The sequence below is a fragment of the Salvelinus namaycush genome, chromosome 37 (assembly GCF_016432855.1).
Source record: "Salvelinus namaycush isolate Seneca chromosome 37, SaNama_1.0, whole genome shotgun sequence".
NCBI lineage: Eukaryota > Metazoa > Chordata > Actinopteri > Salmoniformes > Salmonidae > Salvelinus > Salvelinus namaycush.
The window spans coordinates 15,329,719-15,351,117 of NC_052343.1; the positions used below are offsets into that span (position 1 = coordinate 15,329,719).

General features: G+C 43.5%; 1 protein-coding gene across 1 annotated transcript in view; it reads left to right on the plus strand.

Moving 5' to 3' along the window:
- The first annotated feature begins 1,766 nt into the window (after positions 1-1,766).
- The window catches only part of LOC120031008 (DENN domain-containing protein 4B-like), a 40,462-nt gene continuing 20,829 nt past the window's right edge, over positions 1,767-21,399 (plus strand). Inside the window, exon 1 of the mRNA XM_038976522.1 lies at positions 1,767-2,210. The gene's annotated coding sequence lies outside the window, so the exon portion shown is untranslated. The remainder of the gene's footprint in view (positions 2,211-21,399) is intronic.

The following is a 21,399-nucleotide window of genomic DNA, read 5'->3' on the forward strand; positions in this document are numbered from 1 at the left end:
ATTCCCAACCAAAACTGAAAATATTATTTTGAAGTGATATTTGAATTGATAGGCTATTTAATGGAGATTTGAATGAGGCCTTTTTTAATTTGAGAGTGGATGAAATGTCTTGTCTGTTTAGAAGGAATCATGTAAGTGTGGCTAGTATATTTTGGATTGGATCTGAAGGGTATTCTGATGAAGTACCAGTTAATTTCAGGGTCAACGCTGGCAGTTGACTCGAGAGGTGTGATGATTATATGATCTCGATCTTCACCTGGCGTGAGAACAGACTTGAAATGCAGAGAATGTCATTTTACTGTTATTCTGCACTTTGTCATTTGGAAACACAAGAACACGCCCGCCATTGGTTGTCCTGCTTGATTAGTCCAGGGTGAAGCATGTTTGCTCTACCAGTTGTTTGATTTAGAATCTTTGACAATGTTACGCAATGCCTCAGAGAAATATCGGTCACTTTTCTAAAGGTAATTATTATATATATATATTTTTTAAACTTTTTTTATTTAACTAAGCAAGTCAGTTAAGAACAAATTCTTATTTACAATGACGGCCTACCCTGGCCAAACCCTAACCCGGACGACGCTGAGCCAATTGTGTGCCGCCCTAAGGGACCCCCCATCACGGCTGGTTATGATACAGCCTGGAATCAAACCAGGGTCTGTAGTGACGCCTCAAGCACTGTGAAGCAGTGCCTTAGACCGCTGTGCCACTGGGGAGCCCAAAATTACCATGTTTATCCAAAAGTTTGAATATGTTCACTGCAGTTTTTTTTTACTGCGAAAAGGAGCAATATTTGCTCATGTTTTCCCCCTCTGTATTAGTTAGTTATACTAAGTGAATTTGTCTCACATCTTGGCAATTCTTCACAGCTGCAATTTGATGCTTCAGCTGTCATGCCTATAGAAAGCAATAGTAATGTGGTCGTTTTGTAGGCACTAACAGAGCTAGGCTATGGAGAAATTATTTTGGGGTTTGTTTTGATAAACACAAAAAAGAAGTTATGTGTGTAGAACACAGGCTTTGTTTTGTTCTATGAGATCATCTATCACCTAAAGTTAATTTTTTGTGAATTTTGAAGCATTTGTGTAATCAAAATAAGCACATAAAGGCTTCATAATTCATAAAGGTCATGTTCATAGACATATCTCGTTGAACAAAGCATAGAAAATCATCAAAGCATGTGTTAACCTCGGACCTTATTTGCGGCGTTTATCCCCAAACTACATTAATTTCCTCCATAGGAACGGCTGAACGAACCTGAGGTTTTATTTCTGATTTTTAGTACCACAAAGAGGCTGCGCTTACAACTTCATTGATCTCAGCATCTGTCTGTTATGTAATAACGTTAACGTTGTAGTTGAAGACCATGCACGGCAATAACACTGCCAGTAGGGGCTGCTGTTGAACAGTGAAGTTGTGTGATAGGGATCAGTCAGATGGCCATATTAATTGCTGTGTTATTGTTCAGTGTATTTTACGGTTGTAGTGAACATTTTTGCTTCATGTTTATGGTCAAAATCATATGTATTTTGCGTTTTCAGAGTAATTACATTTAAATGTATAATATCCAGGGAACCCATCGATGTTGTAAATAATATTCCTAAACCACTGTGCATCTTAAACCTAACAAGAAAATATTTGTACCTTCACATTATTTTACAAAAAATAAAGCATAGAAAAAATCCTGTCAAAGACTGTATTATTATCATCCGGGTTGTCATAACAGATTCACTGGTCTCCAGTACAGTGACCGCTGTAAACAAAACCCAACAGCTGCATGCACGCGGGGGTGTCCACCAATTGTTTTTACTCTCGCAATTTCCTTTCCTCTAGTTTTATAATGAATATTACCACAGCAAACATGTTTTTAAATGCATAACAATAGACGGCAGGGAGTTTCACAAATTAACTAGTTTGCATGTATTAGTGAAATAGTAGCGCAATTTTCTGTGTTCTGAGAGCTCTTTCGGTCTGTGGCACTGGAAGTACGACAGTGTTTTAGTTTCCCATCTCGACCGCAGGAGCTGTTGGCAGCTAACCTCCCGGCCAGCAAGAAGCGGACTGATACGACAGACATCTGCGCTGGCTCAGAATTAGAAACCGACTCTATGGTTCACACGACCGCAAACATGGACGTTAAATGTCTAAATATGACCTAAGCAGGATGATATCCAAAGTGAGCAATCGGAACTGCCAGCAAGGATTACAAGGTAAATAGATTGCTAGTTAAAAAGTGGTAGTGTCCCAACAATATTTTGTTAGCTATCTAGGAAGCTAAGTAACGTTAGCTAGCGAATGCTTGCATCTGCTTTGGATTAATGTCACACAATTCAGGTATGGTGCGCCAGCGGTGACAACTCAAACCCAAATCCTCTGTCGATTTGTTTTATTCGAAACCCACAATAATAGTTGTTAGCCATTATACGAACGTATCTGTGGCCGTAGTGCTGCGCTAACCGGCTAATGTGCGAAGCGATACAACAGTAAGGTTAGTGTGTAACGTTAGGCTATTGTCGTGATCCAATGAGTGGTACCAAGCACTGACCCAAATGTATATGGTAAAACGGATTTTAAAGCAATTAAAGGTTGGTAGTTATACTACATTGCCTGGTGCTCCCTGCCCCTAGTCCAAAATGTTAAAATATGTTGCCAGCGCGGACATTGATCAAGGATATTTCACGTTGCACTGCGCGTGCATCACGCTTTGCATTAGAACGCATTTCTCTACATTGGCCATCTCATATACTGTGTTGTCCATTCATGGTACTTTGTGGATTAGGAAAATGCATTATGCGCATTTATCGTGTTTCTGCTTGAGTATTCAGCATACATAAATCCTGCAAACGCCTCATTCCACGACGATATTGGAATACCAGTTGCGTAGTTTAGTGGGCCCCTCAAGGTTCGAACAATATTTAATCAGAATATTGACCAGGAAAAATATTGACTTCAATCATTGACGGAGTTGACAACAGATACCCAAGACAGACATATTTGTTCCTCTTAACTTTTTTAATTTGTAGAAAATTTAAATACATTTGTAAAATACAGAAAATTATTCATTTGAAAATACCCTATTAAGAATGGTTGTTTTATCAGATCTTCAGGCATTCTGATGGAATTTGTTTTACGGAGTTAGTAGTACATGTTTCGTCTTTATTCAAGTGGTATACACAGACAGTATCAATTTTGTTTTTCAACAGTTGCTTTATGATTCTAAAACCTAACTAAGTGAGTTTATCAGGCAGATGCAGTTGACAGTTTATGGTTTTGACCATGGTGATTCCAATATTGTTTGTTTAAACCTGTCAAAAGTTGATTACATGTAGTGCAACAAAAAGTTGTTATGAGGATATGAATAAGGGGTCCTTATGCTGACCTTGCTCATTCCTGATTTAATTTAAGATTCTAGAGAAATCTGACGGAGTTGACAAAATCCTCGGACACATCTTTTAAGAATCAGTTTTGAGAGATTTTTTTTATTTTTTATTAAACACTTTTTTTTTTAGAGTTTGAAATGGGTATCCGGACAAGGGCATTTCCAGGCGCAGAGCCGACATGGAAATGAATAATATTGAAAGTATTTCGAAAATCCTAAAAACAATAATTTCCCCAAGTGGCACAGCGGTCTAAGGCACTGTATGTCAGTGCAAGATGCGTCACTCCAGTACCTGGTTCGAATCCAGGCTGCATCACATCCCGCCGTGATTGGGAGTCCCATAGGACGGCGCACAATTGGCCCAGCGTCCTCTGGGTTTGACTGGGGTAGGCCGTCATTTGTAAATAAGAATTTGTTCTTAACTGACTTGCCTAGTTAAATAAAGGTTCAATAAATAAATATAAAGATCCCCAAAATGTTAATTTTAAGCTCAAATAACTAAAAAATAAAGTTTCCTTGCCGGCAAGAAGCTGAGCCCGTGGGTCCCCCTCGCTTTGGGTGGGTGCTCTGCCAGTGGGGAATACCTCAGAAAGAATGATACTCTCAATGCCATAACGTTACTTTTTCGACAGCATCATGCATCTTGCCCCAAGTCTGTCATTGATTTGATTTATCTTATCATTTTGGCAATAAGGTTGTTTGAATATTCTGCCCATTTACAATGTTTCAAACAAATGTTAATCCCACGTGTTTCATGTTTTCACATTTTTTGTCTTGCCCATTCACCCTCTGAATGGCACACATACCCAATCCACGTCTCAAGGCTTTAAAATTATTCTTTAATCTGTCTCCTCCCCTTCATCTACATTGATTGAAGTGGATTTAACAAGTGATATCAACAAGGGATCATAGCTTTCACCTGGATTCACTTGGTCAGTCTATGTCATGCAATGTTTTGTACACTCAGTGTATAGTGTCGGTCTCATGGCATGGTCTCACTATCTGTTCCTGATGTTTAAACATTACTGTGTTACAGACCCCTGTTGTTAAAATAACAATTCGCACATGTCATATTATTATTATTTAACTAGGCAAGTCAGTTAAGAACAAATTTTTATTTACAATGACGGCCTAGGAACAGTGGGTTAACTGCCTTGTTCAGGGGCAGAACGACAGATTTTTACTTTGTCAGCTCGGGGATTCAATCTAGCACCCTTTCATTCCTTACAGATTACTCAATTCCAGACAACATATAATAAATACAATTTTAACTTGACACACCTAGATTTTCATGTAGGGGAAAATAAGCTGTAGATGTGTGGGCCTACTTTGTTGTGGTGTACTGAGCTTGCACAGAGAAGCACGCTTTCTAAATCTATCTATAGATGTTGTGGGCACAGGTTTGGACAGATGGTTTAGACGATACGTTTCTTTACACTAATTTCTAAAATGGAGATAAGCTATTCTAAGTAGTAGAGGAACTGAGCCTACCTGACATGAAATGAGTAATATTGCTATTCGCTGCTGGCTGGCCTACTTAGCTACTCCTCTGCATAGACAACGGAGGCTTGCATTGTTGATTGTTCCATATCTTCACCACTTACTTGTCACTCATTTTCCACTAGTGTAAGGTTAGATTAACCATGCGCCAACTAATTAATCAGCATTGATTTAGCAAAACACATTTGGTACAGTACCATCTTAATTCCTCTACCTAGTTTGGGATCTTCATAAAGAATAGCCTCTAACGACTTTGTAACACAAAAGTTTACCCATACATTTATGAACAACGTCATGCAGGAAAATGTGTGTTTCTTTGGGGAAGTCTTTTTGTGACACAACTAAAAGTCTACTGACTATGTTTCCACCCATCGTCACAAAACCCATAAGGCATGGTGACAACTTTCTCAAAACCCCCATGCATCTAAAGCACTCAATGTAGCCTAGTAGTAGAATTTGGGACATAGTTTCCGGAGTGTACTCTGTCCTCACTTAGGCCTACCTATCAGCTTTTGCTAAATATACCTCTCTGGCTCTCCAGTGTTCTTTCACAGACTCCGACTCCTCATGTCAGTAGACATGTCTGCATGATACCTGAGATTGTGATCACACCTGGGTCCTGTCACCTCTTGTTAGGGGTTTGCTACAGCTGGGGAATGTTTCTTGAAGAAAGGCACCTCAAAGCAACACATTGTCAGTGTTTATAACTTTCTCCCACTAGGGTTGGGGGTCATTAAACATTTCAATTCAGTCAAGAAATTCAAATTCCAGAATTGAAGGTTGCTTTTTACTTTGAATTATGATTTTTCCATTTCTGAATACAAGCTGAATGCTCAAAGTATAGTCTGATCATGAAGTGTTAGAGCCTAGTCTCCAACAGTCTGTGCCTCACTTCTTACCTACTCTCCTCAGCATTCCACCTTTGGTGTTTACACTATCTCCCAGGACTCCCAGTTCCCTTTCACATCATATCTCATTGCAGAGGTAGGCTATGCTTTGTGCATGAGGGATTGCGTATGTTTCTGCTTAACCTTTCACACTAGTGCTACATTTACATAAAAGCCTGTAAGTTAATGCAAAATATAATGGTCCATGTTGAATGTCATAACAATGAAGTGGAAACGGAATGTTTAGAAGGAGGAACCAGGGTTTGTCTTAAGACAAGTTCAGTTGGCTAATACAGGGAAGGTGTCTCTATGATGTCATCATACCAGCCAGCGGCCATATTCCATTTAATCTCAATAGTGAAATTTGGCCTCATTCCTCACCAAGTTTATCAAACCACTGACCCTTGCTTTATGACCCAGTGTCACACAGAGTCTCCCTCGCCCTCCATTTGGAAAATCTGACCATAATTATATCCTCCTGATTCCTGCTTACAAGCAAAAACTAAAGCAGGAAGTACCAGTGACTCGCTCAATACGGAAGTGGTCAGATAACGCGGATGCTACGCTACAGGACTGTTTTGCTAGCACAGACTGGAATATGTTCCATGATTCATCCAATAGCATTGAGAAGTATACCACCTCAGTCACCGGCTTCATCAATAAGTGCATCGACGACGTCGTCCCAGCAGTGACAGTACGTACATTTCCAAACCAGAAGCCATAGATTACAGGCAACAGCCACACCGAGCTAAAGGCTAGAGCTGCTGCTATCAATGAGCAGGACACTAATCCGGACGCTAATCCCGCTATGCCCTCAGACAAACCATCAAACAGGCAAAGCGTCAATACGGGACTAAAATGTAATTCTACTACACCGGCTCTGACGCTCGTTGGAAGTGGCAGGTCTTGAAAACTATTATGGATTACAAATGGAAACCCAGCCGTGAGCTGCCCAGTGACGAGAGCCTACCAGATGAGCTAAATGCCTTTTATGCTCGCTTCGAGGCAAGCAACACTGAAGCATGCATGAGGGCACCAGCTGTTTCCGACGACTGTATGATCACACTCTCCGTAGCTGATGTGAGCAAGTCCTTCATACAGGTCAACATTCACAAAGCCGCGGGGCCAGACGGATTACCAGGACGTGTACTCAAAGTATGCACGGTCCAACTGCCAAGTGTCTTCACTGACATTTTCAACCTCTCCCTGACCGAGTCTGTAATACCTACATGTTTCAAACAGACCACCATAGTCCCTGTACCCAAGAAAGCAAAGGTAACCTGCCTAAATTATTGCTGCCCCGTAGCACTCACATCAGTAGCCATGAAATGCTTTGAAAGACTGGTCATCAAATCAAGTCAAATTTATTTATATAGCCCTTCTTACATCAGCTGATATATCAAAGTGCTGTACAGAAATCCAGCCTAAAACCCCAAACAGCAAGCAATGCAGGTATAGAAGCACGGTGGTTAGGAAAAACTCCCTAGAAAGGCCAAAACCTAGGAAGAAACCTAGAGAGGAACCAGGCTATGAGGGGTGGCCAGTCCTCTTCTGGCTGTGCTGGGTGGAGATTATAACAGAACATGGCCAAGATGTTCATAAATTACCAGCATGGTCAAATAATAATAATCACAGTAGTTGTCGAGGGTGCAGCAAGTCAGCACCTCAGGAGTAAATGTCAGTTGGCTTTTCATAGCCGATCATTAAGAGTATCTCTACCGCTCCTGCTGTCTCTAGAGAGTTGAAAACAGCAGGTCTGGGACAGGTAGCACGTCCGGTGAACAGGTCAGGGTTCCATAGCCGCAGGCAGAACAGTTGAAACTGGAGCAGCAGCACGGCCAGGTGGACTGGAGACAGCAAGGAGTCATCATGCCAGGTAGTCCTGAGGCATGGTCCTAGGCCTTAGGTCCTCCGAGAGAGAGAAAGAAAGAAAGAAAGAAAGAGAGAATTAGAGAGAGCATACTTAAATTCACACAGGACACCGGATAAGACAGGAGAAGTACTTCAGATATAACAAACTGACCCTAACCCCCCGACACAAACTACTGCAGCATAAATACTGGAGGCTGAGACAGGAGGGGTCAGGAGACACTGTGGCCCTGTCCGATGATACCCGCGGACAGGGCCAAACAGGTAGGATATAACCCCACCCACTTTGCCAAAGCACAGCCTCCACACCACTAGAGGGATATCTTCAACCACCAACTTACCATCCTGAGACAAGGCCGAGTATAGCCCACAAGATCTCCGCCACGGCACAACCCAAGGGGGGGCCCAAACCCAGACAGGAAGATCACGTCAGTGACTCAACCCACTCAAGTGACGCACCCCTCCTAGGGACGGCATGAAAGAGCACCAGTAAGCCAGTGACTCAGCCACTGTAATAGGGTTAGAGGCAGAGAATCCCAGTGGAGAGAGGGGAACCGGCCAGGCAGAGACAGCAAGGGCGGTTCGTTGCTCCAGAGCCTTTCCGTTCACCTTCACACTCCTGGGCCAGACTACACTCAATCATAGGACCTACTGAAGAGATGAGTCTTCAATAAAGACTTAAAGGTTGAGACCGAGTCTGCGTTTCTCACATGGGTAGGCAGACCATTCTATAAAAATGGAGCTCTATAGGAGAAAGCCCTGCCTCCAGCTGTTTGCTTAGAAATTCTAGGGACAATTAGGAGGCCTGCGTCTTGTGACCGTAGCGTACGTGTAGGTATGTACGGCAGGACCAAATCAGAAAGATAGGTAGGAGCAAGCCCATGTAATGCTTTGTAGGTTTGCAGTAAAACCTTGAAATCAGCCCTTGCCTTAACAGGAAGCCAGTCTCATGGCTCATGGCTCATATCAACACAATCATGCCAGACACCCTAGACCCACTCCTAATCGCATACTGCCCCCAACAGATCCACAGATGACGCAATCTCAATTGCACTCTACACTGCCCTTTCCCCCCTGGACAAAAGGAACACCTATGTGAGAATGCTGTTCATTGACTACAGCTCAGCGTTCAACACCATAGTTCCCACAAATGTCATCACTAAGCTAAGGACCCTGGGATTTAACACCTCCCTCTGGATCCTGGACTTCCTGACGGGCTGCCCCCAGGTGGTAAGGGTAGGCAACAACACATCTGCCACGCTGATTCAACACTGGGGCCCCTCAGGGGTGCGTGCTTAGTCCCTTCCTGTACTCCCTGTTCACCCACAACTGCGTGGTCAAACACGACTCCAACACCATCATCAAGTTTGCTGACGACACAACAGTGGTAGGCCTGATCAATGACAACGATGAGACAGCCTATTGGGAGGAGATCAAAAACCTGGCAGTGCGGTGCCATGTCAACAACCTCTCTCTCAATGTGAGCAAGATAAAGGAGCTCCTGGACTATAGGAATAGGAGGGCCAAACAGGCCCCCATTCACATCGACGGGACTGAAGTGGAGCGGGTTGAGAGCTTCAGGTTCCTTTAGTATCCACATCACCAACAAACTATCATGGTACAAACACACCAAGACAGTTGTAAAGAAGACTGAAAAGATTTGGCATGGGTCCTCAGATGCTCAAAGTTTTACTGCTGCACCATCGAGAGCATCCTGACCGTTTGCATCACTGCCTAGTATGGCAACTGCTCAGCATCTGACCGTAAGGCACTACAGAGGGTATTGCGTACGGCTCAGTACATCCAGGACCTATATACTAGGCGGTGTCAGAGGAAGGACCAACAAATTGTCAGACTCCAGTCAGCCAAGTCATAGACTGTTCTCTCTGCTACCGCATGGCAAGCGGTACCGGAGTGCCAAGTCTAGAACCAAAAGGCTCCTTAATAGCTTCTACCCCCAAGCCATAAGACTGCAGAACAATTAATTAGACTGTCTACACTTTGTTTTTATGCTGCTGCTACTCGCTGTTTATTATCTATGCATAGTCACTTTACAAATTACCTGGACTAACCTGTGCCCCCACACATTGACCCGGTACCCGCTGTATATAGCCTCGTTATTGTTATGTACATTTCTTGTTACTTTGATTGTTTTTGCTTTTTAAATTTTTTTTTTTCTTTACTTTAGTTTATTTTGTGAATATTTTATTAACTCTATTTCTTGAACTGCATTGTTGGTTAAGGGCTTGAAAGTAAGCATTTTAGTGGGGTGGCAGGTAGTCTATTGGTTAGAGCGTTGGACTTGTAACCAAAAGGTTGCAAGATCAAATCCCCGAGCTGACAAGGTTAAAAAATATATATATTTAATTTAAAAATCTGTCATTCTGCCCCTGAACAAGGGCCGTCATTGAAAGTAAGAATATGTTCTTAATTAACTGACTTGTCTAGTTAAATAAATGTAAAATAAAAAATAAATCACGGTGATGCTTGTTGTATTTGGCACGGTGATGCTTGTTGTATTTGATTTGATTCTGAGGAAAGGCTAGAGTCCTTCCCAGATGTGTATGGCCCTCCCTCGTCATCATAAGAGAAGAGGAACGAGGTCTTACATTCGCGTGTTGAAAGTGCTTAGGCAGCTGTCACAGCTGCCAGAAAGAAATAATACAATCTGAGGAAGTGGCATGTCATCAAACTACTGAATATCAGATTAGGAAGTGGGGGTAGTGTTGGGAGAATATGATGTGAGTAGGTTTGTGGGATGATGCAGGTTGGGTCTACTTCTGGTGGAGTCCAGGTGCAGCCTACTCCACAACGAAGTCAGGTTGGGAGGCCGTTGAAACTCATGCAATTCCTCTGTAAGCCTGAAACTGTGTGTCATGTCAGCCTCTCTCCTCTCATACAGGGTCTAAAAGCAAACCTGATGTTGTTGAAGAAACAGGCTTAGTAACCGTCACCTGTCCAATAATCTCTCCTTTGTACTGCTGTAACAGCAGCATTATACACTGTGCTTTAGGGCTTGGTTCACAATGCTTAGCCCTGTATTGCAACTGTTGGGTTGTCTGCACTCGCATACACTCTGATTAGCTCTGAGAACAACTCTATAGCCTTCAGCTCCATTGGCAAACGGCCAAGTCAAGATTATGTAACCATCTGCGATGGATGTCTCCTCTTTTCACTTGCACCCTGTATGGCTAACGCAGTGCAAATTACTGTTTTCAAAACAGAGCGTCACTTAAGCCTCATACCGTGTGTAATATGTAGGACTACTGTATGCTGTATTATGCAACACAAAGAGGAGAAATTATGTAAAGTTTTAGTAGGGAAATGCATGAATATCAGTTATATGCACACACTCACACAGCTTCAAACACAAGCAAACACTGCACCAGCCAGCCACATTTATAGTCCACCTCGTTCAACGTCAGGGAATATATTGTCCACTGTAATGTAATGATCATCCCGCTTGTGCTTGCTAATTCAAACCTGGCGACGCCTCAAAATAAACTTCTCTACGCTTCCTTCCTCTCATTTTCTCTTTCTGTCTATCATGCTCTCTGCCACTGCCCTGTCATCTGTCCCTTCAATCCTCTCTTCCTCTGCTCATACTTTCTGTCAGCCCTAGCTGACTTGGTGACACACTGAAGGTTGCCAACACAAATACACACACACACACTTTGCGCCTATCCCCCCTGTCGTACACACAGAGATCCAGTTCTCTTGCTACAGCCTGTAGTTCATCCCTCCTTCCTTTCTCTTTCCGAACTCCATCTCTGCCAGCTAAAGGCACAGTCTGTCCCTCCGTCCTCTATCCACTAAACTAGCATAAACACTTTAGCCACATTACCATAGGGGTTAGGTAAAAGCCCAGTGCATCACAACAAGGAAAAGATAGGCATTCGGTCTTGGTAGAACAATCACAATTATTGGCAATTGCCCACACCAACATCTCTAACATTGTCTAGTACCCTACCTACTGCTAAATGTGGATGGATACATCTTGGTTCTAGCGTCTAAAAAAAATTACGGACTCTTTTAATCTTCATGGATAGTATCCAAAATCGAGATAATGAGACAGTTGGTTGGTGCATCATATTGTACACTTAAGCCAGCATTGACTGAAGTGCCTTTCATGATGCTCTCAGCCTCTCCCAGTAGGGTGTCTTGGATATTTATAACTTTAGATATCTTAATCTCCTTCAAGTGTCTGTCATTTCTCTCCCATTTCAACAGTTAGGTCTGTCGTCTTTTCCCATGTTGTTTGGCAATAGGCTAATCCTTTACATTTGGACGAGGCCCACGGGAGACAGTTTTCCAGACATCCCGAGAACCTGCTGTTTGTTGAAGTGCTAGTCAGTTATCACACAAATACCTGGAGACGTTTGAATTTGAATTCTAATACTTCAGCAACAACAGAGAGAGAAGACAAGTGCTGCTGAAGCTGTCTAAAGTCTCTTTATTTGAGGCAGAACCGACTCTCTGAGCAGGCTTTAAATAGAAGCGTCGTTTGAAATAATCAAATCAAAGTTTATTTGTCACGTGCGCCGAATACAACAGGTGTAGACCTTACAGTGAAATGTTTACTTACAGGCTCTAACCAATAGTGCGAAAAAAAGGTGTGTGTGTGTGTGTGTAGGTAAGTAAAGAAATAAAACAACAGTAAAAAGACATTTGAAAAAAGAGCAAGGCTTTATGCAGACACCGGTTAGTCAGGCTTATTGAGGTAGTATGTACATGTAGGTATGGTTATAGTGACTATGCATATATGATGAACAGAGAGTAGCAGAAGTGTAAAAAGAGGGGTTGGCGGGTGGTGGGACACAATGCAGATAGCCCGGTTAGCCAATGTGCGGGAGCACTGGTTGGTCAGGCCAATTGAGGTAGTATGTACATGAACGTATAGTTAAAGTCACTATGTATATAAGATAAACAGAGAGTAACAGCAGCGTAAAAGAGGGTTTGGGGGGGGGGCACCCAATGCAAATAGTCAGGGTAACCATTTGGTTACCTGTTCAGGAGTCTTATGGCTTGGGGGTAAAAACTGTTGAGAAGCCTTTTTGTCCTAGACTCTCCGGTACCGCTTGCCATGCGGTAGTAGAGAGAACAGTCTATGGCTGGGGTCTTTGACAATTTTTAGGGCCTTCCTCTGGCATCACCTGGTGTAGAGGTCCTGGATGGCAGGCAGCTTTGCCCCAGTGATGTACTGGGCCGTACACACTACCCTCTGAAGTGCCTTTGGGTCGGAGGCCGAGCAATTGCCGTACCAGGCAGTGATGCAACCGGTCAGGATGCTCTCGATGTTGCAGCTGTAGAACCTTTTGAGGATCTCAGGACCCATGCCAAATCTTTTTAGTTTCCTGAGGGGGAATAGACTTTGTCGTGCCCTCTTCACGACTGTCTTGGTGTGTTTGGACCATTCTAGTTTGTTGTTGATGTGGACACCAAGGAACTTGAAGCTCTCAACCTGCTCCACTACAGCCCCGTCGATGAGAATGGGGGAGTGCTCGGTGCTCCTTTTCCTGTAGTCCACAATCATCTCCTTAGTCTTGGTTACGTTGAGGGATAGGTTGTTATTCTGGAACCACCTGGCCAGGTCTCTGACCTCCTCCCTATAGTGCTGTCTCGTCGGTGATCAGGTGACACTTGTGTCGTCTGCAAACTTAATGATGGTGTTGGAGTCGTTCCTGGCCATGCAGTCGTGGGTGAACAGGGAGTACAGGAGGGGACTGAGCACGCGGTGTTGGAGTCGTGCCTGGCCATGCAGTCGTGGGTGAACAGGGAGTACAGGAGGGGACTGAGCATGCACCCCTGGGGAGCTCCAGTGTTGAGGATCAGCGTGGCAGATGTGTTGCTCTCAGGAGTGCTGACAGTCAGAGACAGTGCCAGCCACGTGGCTCGATGGACGCTGCTGGAGCGGAATTAACAACGCTGGTGGCATGAACCCTGGTGTTAGGGCCACCGAGGCCCCGGAATCTGTTTGGCTCTCTCTGACTTTGGGTGAACCAACCAGAACTGTTATTAGAATCTTCTGTGGTCTTGAGAGTGGTGTGTCTTCCTTGCCCTGAGGTATTACCAGGGTGAATTCAGACACCCTGGACAATGTTGCGTTGTGATGTGGTCAGGGGACCATGCAGCCTGAGAGGCTCTCTGTGTTGGTTTTGTTCTCGACTCCTTTTAGTTTATGGCCTAGGAAAGTGAGTAGGAGGAGAGTGACTAGCAGAGGAATACGTTTTGGTTGAGAATTGAGACCAAGTAGGCCTAGTCGTGTTTTTTTGGAGTAATTGAAATGACTAACCTTTCCCACTGTGGTTGCATGTATCAAGTTTCCTGAATTGAATTGTGGATGGCATTTAGATTGATCAAAGCATTATCGAGGAGCAACTCTGGAAGTTATACACATCGAAGACACTCTTGCTCCCTGATCATTTTAGTTCTGCCAGTATGTGTTGCAACATCAGCAAGACAATGTTTAAGAACTACTTTGAAAATCCCAGAGTCAAATATAGAACAACACGTGGTGCATGCTGTTTACTATTGACTTGCTGAATACAAAGTGATGATTTTAAAATAAACACAGTGTCCACATGAAGCTTATTAGGTAGGCCTAGGCCTAATCTGTATCAACCTTATACCGATTCCTCAGGTAGAATGTCTCAGCCAGGCCATGTTTAGGTTGGATTGTTGACCTAGTTTGTCTTCCATGGCACTGGCCCATGAGATGTCATTTACTCGTACATCCGATGATCTAACACCAATTTTAGTCTACCCTCTAGTGCTAGTTTTAGTTAAGAAGCACTGACTTCGAGAAGCATAGTCGAATCCTGATAACTTCCAAAAACACTGGTGTAGGTCATGCCTTCTCTTTAGTGGTCTAATGGGCCAAGATCACCTTCATAACAACATGCTGACTGGACAGAGAAGGATTTGTCCCCCCACCACCCTACAATATTTAATCATCATACCCCTTCAAGTTAAGTTCACACTATCGCTCTTCTCGCCTACATTTTGCTCCAGGCAGCTCTGTTAAGTCAGAGTTGTGGTCTTTGGTAAACAGTGTGTGATAATGTATTTTTCTCACTGTGGTCAATACTTTGGATAATGCTATTTATTGTGGTGAGCTTGTGAAATGATCATTGTGGTGCAGTACTCCCCTCTGGGCCTAACTCTGTTCACTGTGTGTGTGTGTGAATGTATTTCCCCTCTTAACGTCATCATGTGCTTGCCCCGTGCACACAAAAGGAGCATTGTGGGCCTTCCGGGCCTCCATTTTAGGGTGGTATTGTGGCGATGCCCCTGAGTTGGTGTGGGCGTGGTTGTACCAGGCATCTCTCTCCCCGTCGCTGACTTCCAGCATCATCTCGCTGGGAAGAGCGACCCTGAATACCTCCTCTGTCACTAGCTGTGGCTCTGGTTGAAGGCCAGCCACGGGCAGCCGCATTCTGACAAGCACAAAGGCACTGCCTCTGGACAGCATTCATCCCTAACAACTTTATCTTAAGCATTGTTTAGACAGGTCAATCAGCTGGCAAGCATATTTTGAGGAAGAATGTTTTGCATTAAGTTGCAAGATACAAGTATTTGTAACAGCTTTTAGCACTGTACATTTCTGCTCTATTTAAAATACATTTTGTGAGTGCTGTGGTGAGTATTTGAAATTATCTGGGAGTTTTTTTGGAAAAATCTCCACAATTTTGTAATGTCAAAATGTTGCCCCAGCTATTGCATAACACAAAGTAAAAATCTGTACTTTCGAGGGTGTTATTGACAAAGCCATGAAGGAATGTTGATGTGTGAAATTATGCGTGTAGCCCCTCTTCACACACATAATTTCACACATTCTCAAACATGTCAGGAGTTTGAGAACCTGCTGGAAAGGAAGAGTGAGAGGGCCAGTCTGCCAGTTCGGGGGCAGGATCTCTAGCTGCCAAGCCTGAACAGAGCTCTCCTTGTCCATTTGGGGTGTTCTTATCACGAGCTCACACCTGGAGAGATGTGGGGGCGCGGGTTGAGTGTTGTCACTGCACTGGCTCAGAAATAACTCTTCTCAATCAGTTGGAGGCAAGGCTACTCTGTAATTCACACACACATACACAGTGAGCTATAAGTAACTGCTATATTTGACTGATATGGGGATTTAACCTACGTAAGGTAGAGAATCTCTCCTTTCCTCAAACGTTCATTGAGATGACTCATTCTTCAGTAGCTTGCTTTAGAGCAGGGGTGTCAAAGTCAAATGGACGGAGGGCCAAATAAAAAATTTAGCTACAAGCCGAGGGCCGGACTGTTCGAATGTTCATTGAAAAATTTTTAAATGACGCATATAGTCTAGTGAACCTAATTGAACCTACTGAAAACCTAACAAATATATTCCATTTCGTCTCGGAGTTGTGTTGTGTCTTTCCCTTTGCTGTCCAAGAACAGACAAATCTCCTCACGAAGCTCGAAACATCTTTGAAGCACCTTTCCCTGGCTTAGCCATCGCACCTCTGTGTGATAAGGCAAATCACCATGCTCCGTTTCTAACTCCGTCAGAAATGCCTTGAACTGGCGGTGATTCAAACCTTTGGCTCTGATAAAGTTAACTGTGCGCGTGATGATGCTCATTACATGCTCCATTTTCAAGGCTTTACCGCACAACGCTTCCTGGTGTATGATACAATGATAAGCTGTCAGCTCACCTGTCGCGTTTTCCTCTTGCATCTTTTCCCGTATCTTCGCCACCAGTCCGCTCCTGTGTCCACACATCGCAGGTGCTCCGTCGGTTGTCAAACCCACGAGTTTTTCCCAAGGCAGCTCCATCTCATTTACACATCTTGACACCTCTTCATACAAATCATGCCCCGTAGTTGTGCCATGCATAGGACGTAAAGCCAAAAACTCCTCTGTCACGCTTAGGCTGGAGTCCACTCCGCGGATGAAAATTGACAACTGGGCAATGTCAGAAATGTCGGTGCTCTCATCCACAGCCAAGGAATATGCAATGAAATCTTTTCCCTTTTTCACAAGCTGCTCTTTTAGATTGATGGACAACTGGTCTACTCTCTCGGCAATGGTGTTTCTGCTCAGACTCACATTTAAAAAGAGTTGCCTTTTTTCTGGGCAAACTTCGTCACAAACTTTAATCATGCAGTTTTTGATGAAATCCCCCTCCGTAAATGGCCGGGCTGATTTAGCGATCTCTTCTGCCAAAATAAAACTGGCCTTGACAGCAGCCTGGCCTTGTGATTTGGCTTTTTTGAACAGAGCCTGTCGAGATTTGAGGCCTCGTTTTAATTCCTCTGCCTTTTGTAGCCTTTGTTCCATGTCCATATTCTTGTTTTTGTCCGCGTGTTTCGTTTCATAATGTCGTCTCAGATTATACTCTTTCAGTACCGCCACACTTTCTCCACACAGAAGACACACAGGTTTTCCAGCTACCTCCGTGAACATATACTCCGACTCCCACCTTGTTTGAAACCCCCGGTTCTCAGTGTCCACCTTCCGTTTTGCCATTTTTGATGGGTATCTGAAAGTTAATTTTACTGTGATGCTGACGACTGCTGTGCCAATAAATATTGAAATGAAGCAGCCTACTGCTCGGTGCGTCACCGTTGCATTGTGGGAAATGTAGTATTGGTGCGTGTAAAAGATCTGCGGGCTGCCGGCTTGCTGCGGTCTGCGGGCCGGTTCTAATAATAAATCAAGATCATCCCAGGGGCCGTAAAAAACCTTCTCGCGGGCCGGATGTGGCCCGCGGGCCTTGACTCTGACATATGTGCTTTAGAGGATTATAATCTTGTGGAAATATATATTCAAGCCTTCCAGCCTGGCTGGTGCTCAACAAAAGCAGGTGAATTAAAAGAAGAACCAAACTCATGACCTGTTTTAAATATCTTGTGGCTCTTTTTATTTCCTGCTTGTTTGAAGCTACTGTTCTGAGGAGGTTGAGGTATGATGTGAGTGGCTGGAAGGCTTTCAGTTGCAGTTTTGTTTCTGAGCATTAGCTAGCCTATTTTGACAAATTTGTGTAAGCCACTGTTTCTCAATGAATTCTTGGTGAACCCTCAGGCTGCACACAACTTTGTTTTTCTGTGTTTAAGTATTGTATCACCCCACTGAATAATCACACCAGTAAATGATTATATCTGGAAAAACAGCCAGAGGGAGAGGCTGGTAAGTTCAAGATGCAGTACAGACTAGATGGAGAAGTGGGTAGCGACCCGAATTCATGTGCTCAACTTGTTTGAAATCTTATGTCATTTCTGTGTATGCCTGTGGATGTTATTTATGAGTTATGAGTCAAACTCTGACATTAGTTCAACCAAGCAGGGATGCATAACTCTAGTCCGTGATGTTCGCACTTGGTTATCAGTCTGATTTATCAATGAAGTGCTAGGGAGGAAAGAGAACTAGCAGAATGACAGACTAAAACAACCCCTCTTCTTAGCTCCACTTCCCCCATTCCATAGTAGGCCATGGTCCAATACTTCACATTGGTCAGCTCGTGTGATCGTGGTGGTCCACTGCTTCCAGGCTGACGTGCACTGTCAGACACGTCATAATTCTGGGGAATAAGACTTTTACTGCTCTCTTGTTGCTTGTCAAATTATGGCGTATTCAATTCTATATCTATGATGCACTGGGTTTCTTACGAATGGGACTTCAAAAGCCTCTTGTCAGGATGTGGGTGCTCTAGTTCCAGAGCTTGCTCTCTCTCTCTCTCTCTCTCTCTCTCTCGCTCAAACCACTGACAGTTTTAATGAATTCATGTCTCAGTTATGTTGACAAAGATATTGAAATTACTTGCAGTCGCAAGGATTGTGACCAATATTAAGACATGTTGGACATTGGGGAAATTCAGTACTCAAAAGGGGCTTTCCGGTTTGTGTGTACATTCGCGAGCGTAAGCTTATGTGTGTGTGAGAGAGACGGTGCACGTTACCATGTACGTAGGGTATTATGAAAAGGGAACCAACAATTACTAGCCTACATCAGCAATTTCTGGAAAATCCTGAGGTTCAGTGTCCTTGATAAGTTCCCAGCAGGGCAACACCCTTTTATTATAGTACCATTGTAGGCCTTAGGGCCTAACAGATCCGTTATACTGGTGTGGTTGTTTTGCATCAAATTCTGCACTGAAATATTCATTTTCATAAGATAAATATACAATGAGCTCAAACTTTTGTGACAGTAATACATTTTTTGTTTTGACTCTGTACTCCAGCACTGGATTTGAAGTGATACAAAGACTGAGGTTAAAGTGCAGACTGAGGCTATTTTAATACATATGGGGTGAACCGTTTAGAAATTGGAAGAAATTTGGATGCTACCATGATTACGGATAATCCTGAATCTATCGTGAATAACGATGAGTGAGAAAGTTAGACGCACAAATATCATACCCCGAAGACGTGCTAACCTGTCAACATTACAATAACAGGAGAGGTTAGTGTTATTGGGGGGTATTATATTTGTGCGTCTAACTTTCTCTCTCAACATTATTCACAATTCATTCAGGATTGTCAGTAATCATGCTAGCATCCGCATTAATGTAGAAGTGTTCAGAAATATGTTCTATTCTTATTTACAATAAAAGTGACTCCAAAATGACACACTACATTATTTACCATTCATTTCTATTGGGCACAAAATGATCTGAAACACAACCAAAACAAACAGCAAATACATCCATCAAATATCTAGTCACAAGCTTGATATAATCATTGTGTGCTATGAATATGGGACCAAATACTAAACTTTTGACTACTTTAATACACATATAAGTGAATTTGTCTCAATACTTTTGGTCCCCTAAAATGGGGGAACTATGTACAAACAGTTCTAAATGGTTTACCCGATATGGATGAAAATACCCTAAAATTAAAGCTGACAATGGCCTCCCGGGTGGCGCAGTGGTCTAGGGCACTGCATCGCAGTGCTAACTGCGCCACCAGAGTCTCTGGGTTCGCGCCCAGGCTCTGTCGCAGCCGGCCAGGACCGGGAGGTCCGTGGGGCGACGCACAATTGGCATAGCGTCGTCCGGGTTAGGGAGGGTTTGGCCGGTAGGGATATCCTTGTCTCATCGCGCTCCAGCGACTCCTGTGGCGGGCCGGGCGCAGTGCGCGCTAACCAAGGGGGCCAGGTACACGGTGTTTCCTCCGACACATTGGTGCGGCTGGCTTCCGGGTTGGAGGCGCACTGTGTTAAGAAGCAGTGCGGCTTGGTTGGGTTGTGCTTCGGAGGACGCATGGCTTTCGACCTTCGTCTCTCCCGAGCCTGTACGGGAGTTGTAGCGATGAGACAAGATAGTAATTACTAGCGATTGGATACCACGCAAATTGGGGAGAAAATGGGATAAAATTTATTTAAAAAAATAAAATAAAAAAAAATAAAATTAAAGCTGACAGTCTGCACTTTAACCTCATAGTTATTGTATCATTTAAAATCCAAAGTGCTGGAGTACAGTTAAACAACAAATAGTAAAATAGTAATTTTGGAGCTCACTGTATATTATCACCTCCTGTGTCCTGTCATAATTTCCCCCCTGGAGAAGTGTCACCGTGCTCCAGTGTCACTAGGAAGGTACAGATAAACTCTTGGAATATAACAGGAAACAGGCTGCCAGTGGCCACTTCCTGTTTGCCAGTTAACCCAACCTGAGCCCAACCTGCATCGATTTCCTCTACTCTCACTTTTTCAAGGCCCTTTTAGTAATTATCTCACTCTCTAGGCATGTATAGTACTCTTACACGTTAGATGTGCTAAATACAGTAGGCTACTAGTCTCAAGCATACTCGGTAGCAGGCTACAACTTTCGTTAGCCTAATCTCTGTTCAATCTTATGACTCTTGTTCTGGAAATGCCTGATAAGCAGTTGTATCAGTGCTTTATCAGAGAGCAACAGATTGACAGCGCAAAGCAAACCCCCAGTCATCCCAAGCCTATTACGACTAGAAAGAAGAAGAGAAAAACGCTGGGCTGGTTGCAGAGAGAGAAAGAGAGAGGGGGAGAGCCTAGGTTACATAAGAGGGGTTTACTGGTACAGTTTCTACTGACTGTGACACAACAGCATCCTATTTTTATGCCCTCCAACCCTCCCCTCCACTCTCAGTGCACTTTTACTTTAATCACACATTCATTTTGTGACCAAGCACAGTGGAAATAAAAACGCAACACGCACTGTCCTGTCTTCCTAGCAGTCGTGACTTAACGATTCATCCGCTCTGTGAGGATGGCCTATCCATCCTGTATAAATGCTGTTCTAGACAGTAATGCTCCCTCTGAAATGATTGGGGAGGGAATCCAGAGGGGAAAATTACATTCATGTGAATGGCCTCTTATGATCTTTTTATTTTTTGACTTTTCATCCACATTATTTGTTTCTAATAATTAGCTGAATCGTTTTTAGTTTTTTTTAATCAGTTTTTAATTAGATTTGACGTATCGTTTGGTTTACCTAACTATCGATGTTAGCTAGCTAGCTTTAAATAGCTAGCTTTGAATGCCGCAACACTGCAGAAGCAAATAGGACTGCATTAGCAGAGATGGCTTGCAGTAGTGAAGATTGTCCACTATTCTGTCACAAAATGTATGGTGAGCCTGTGCGCCAGTGGCAGGAGTGGCATCTACAAAGGGTTAGAGTAGGGTTAGGCTTATCTACGAAGCCCAACCGACGGAGAGTAAGTTGGTAATGGAGGGGTGTGCTCTATGCTGCTGAGGCTACGGACTTCCGCTGACCATCCGAAGTGCAACAACAAGCCTGATCCCATCCATGACTTCTGAACTTTC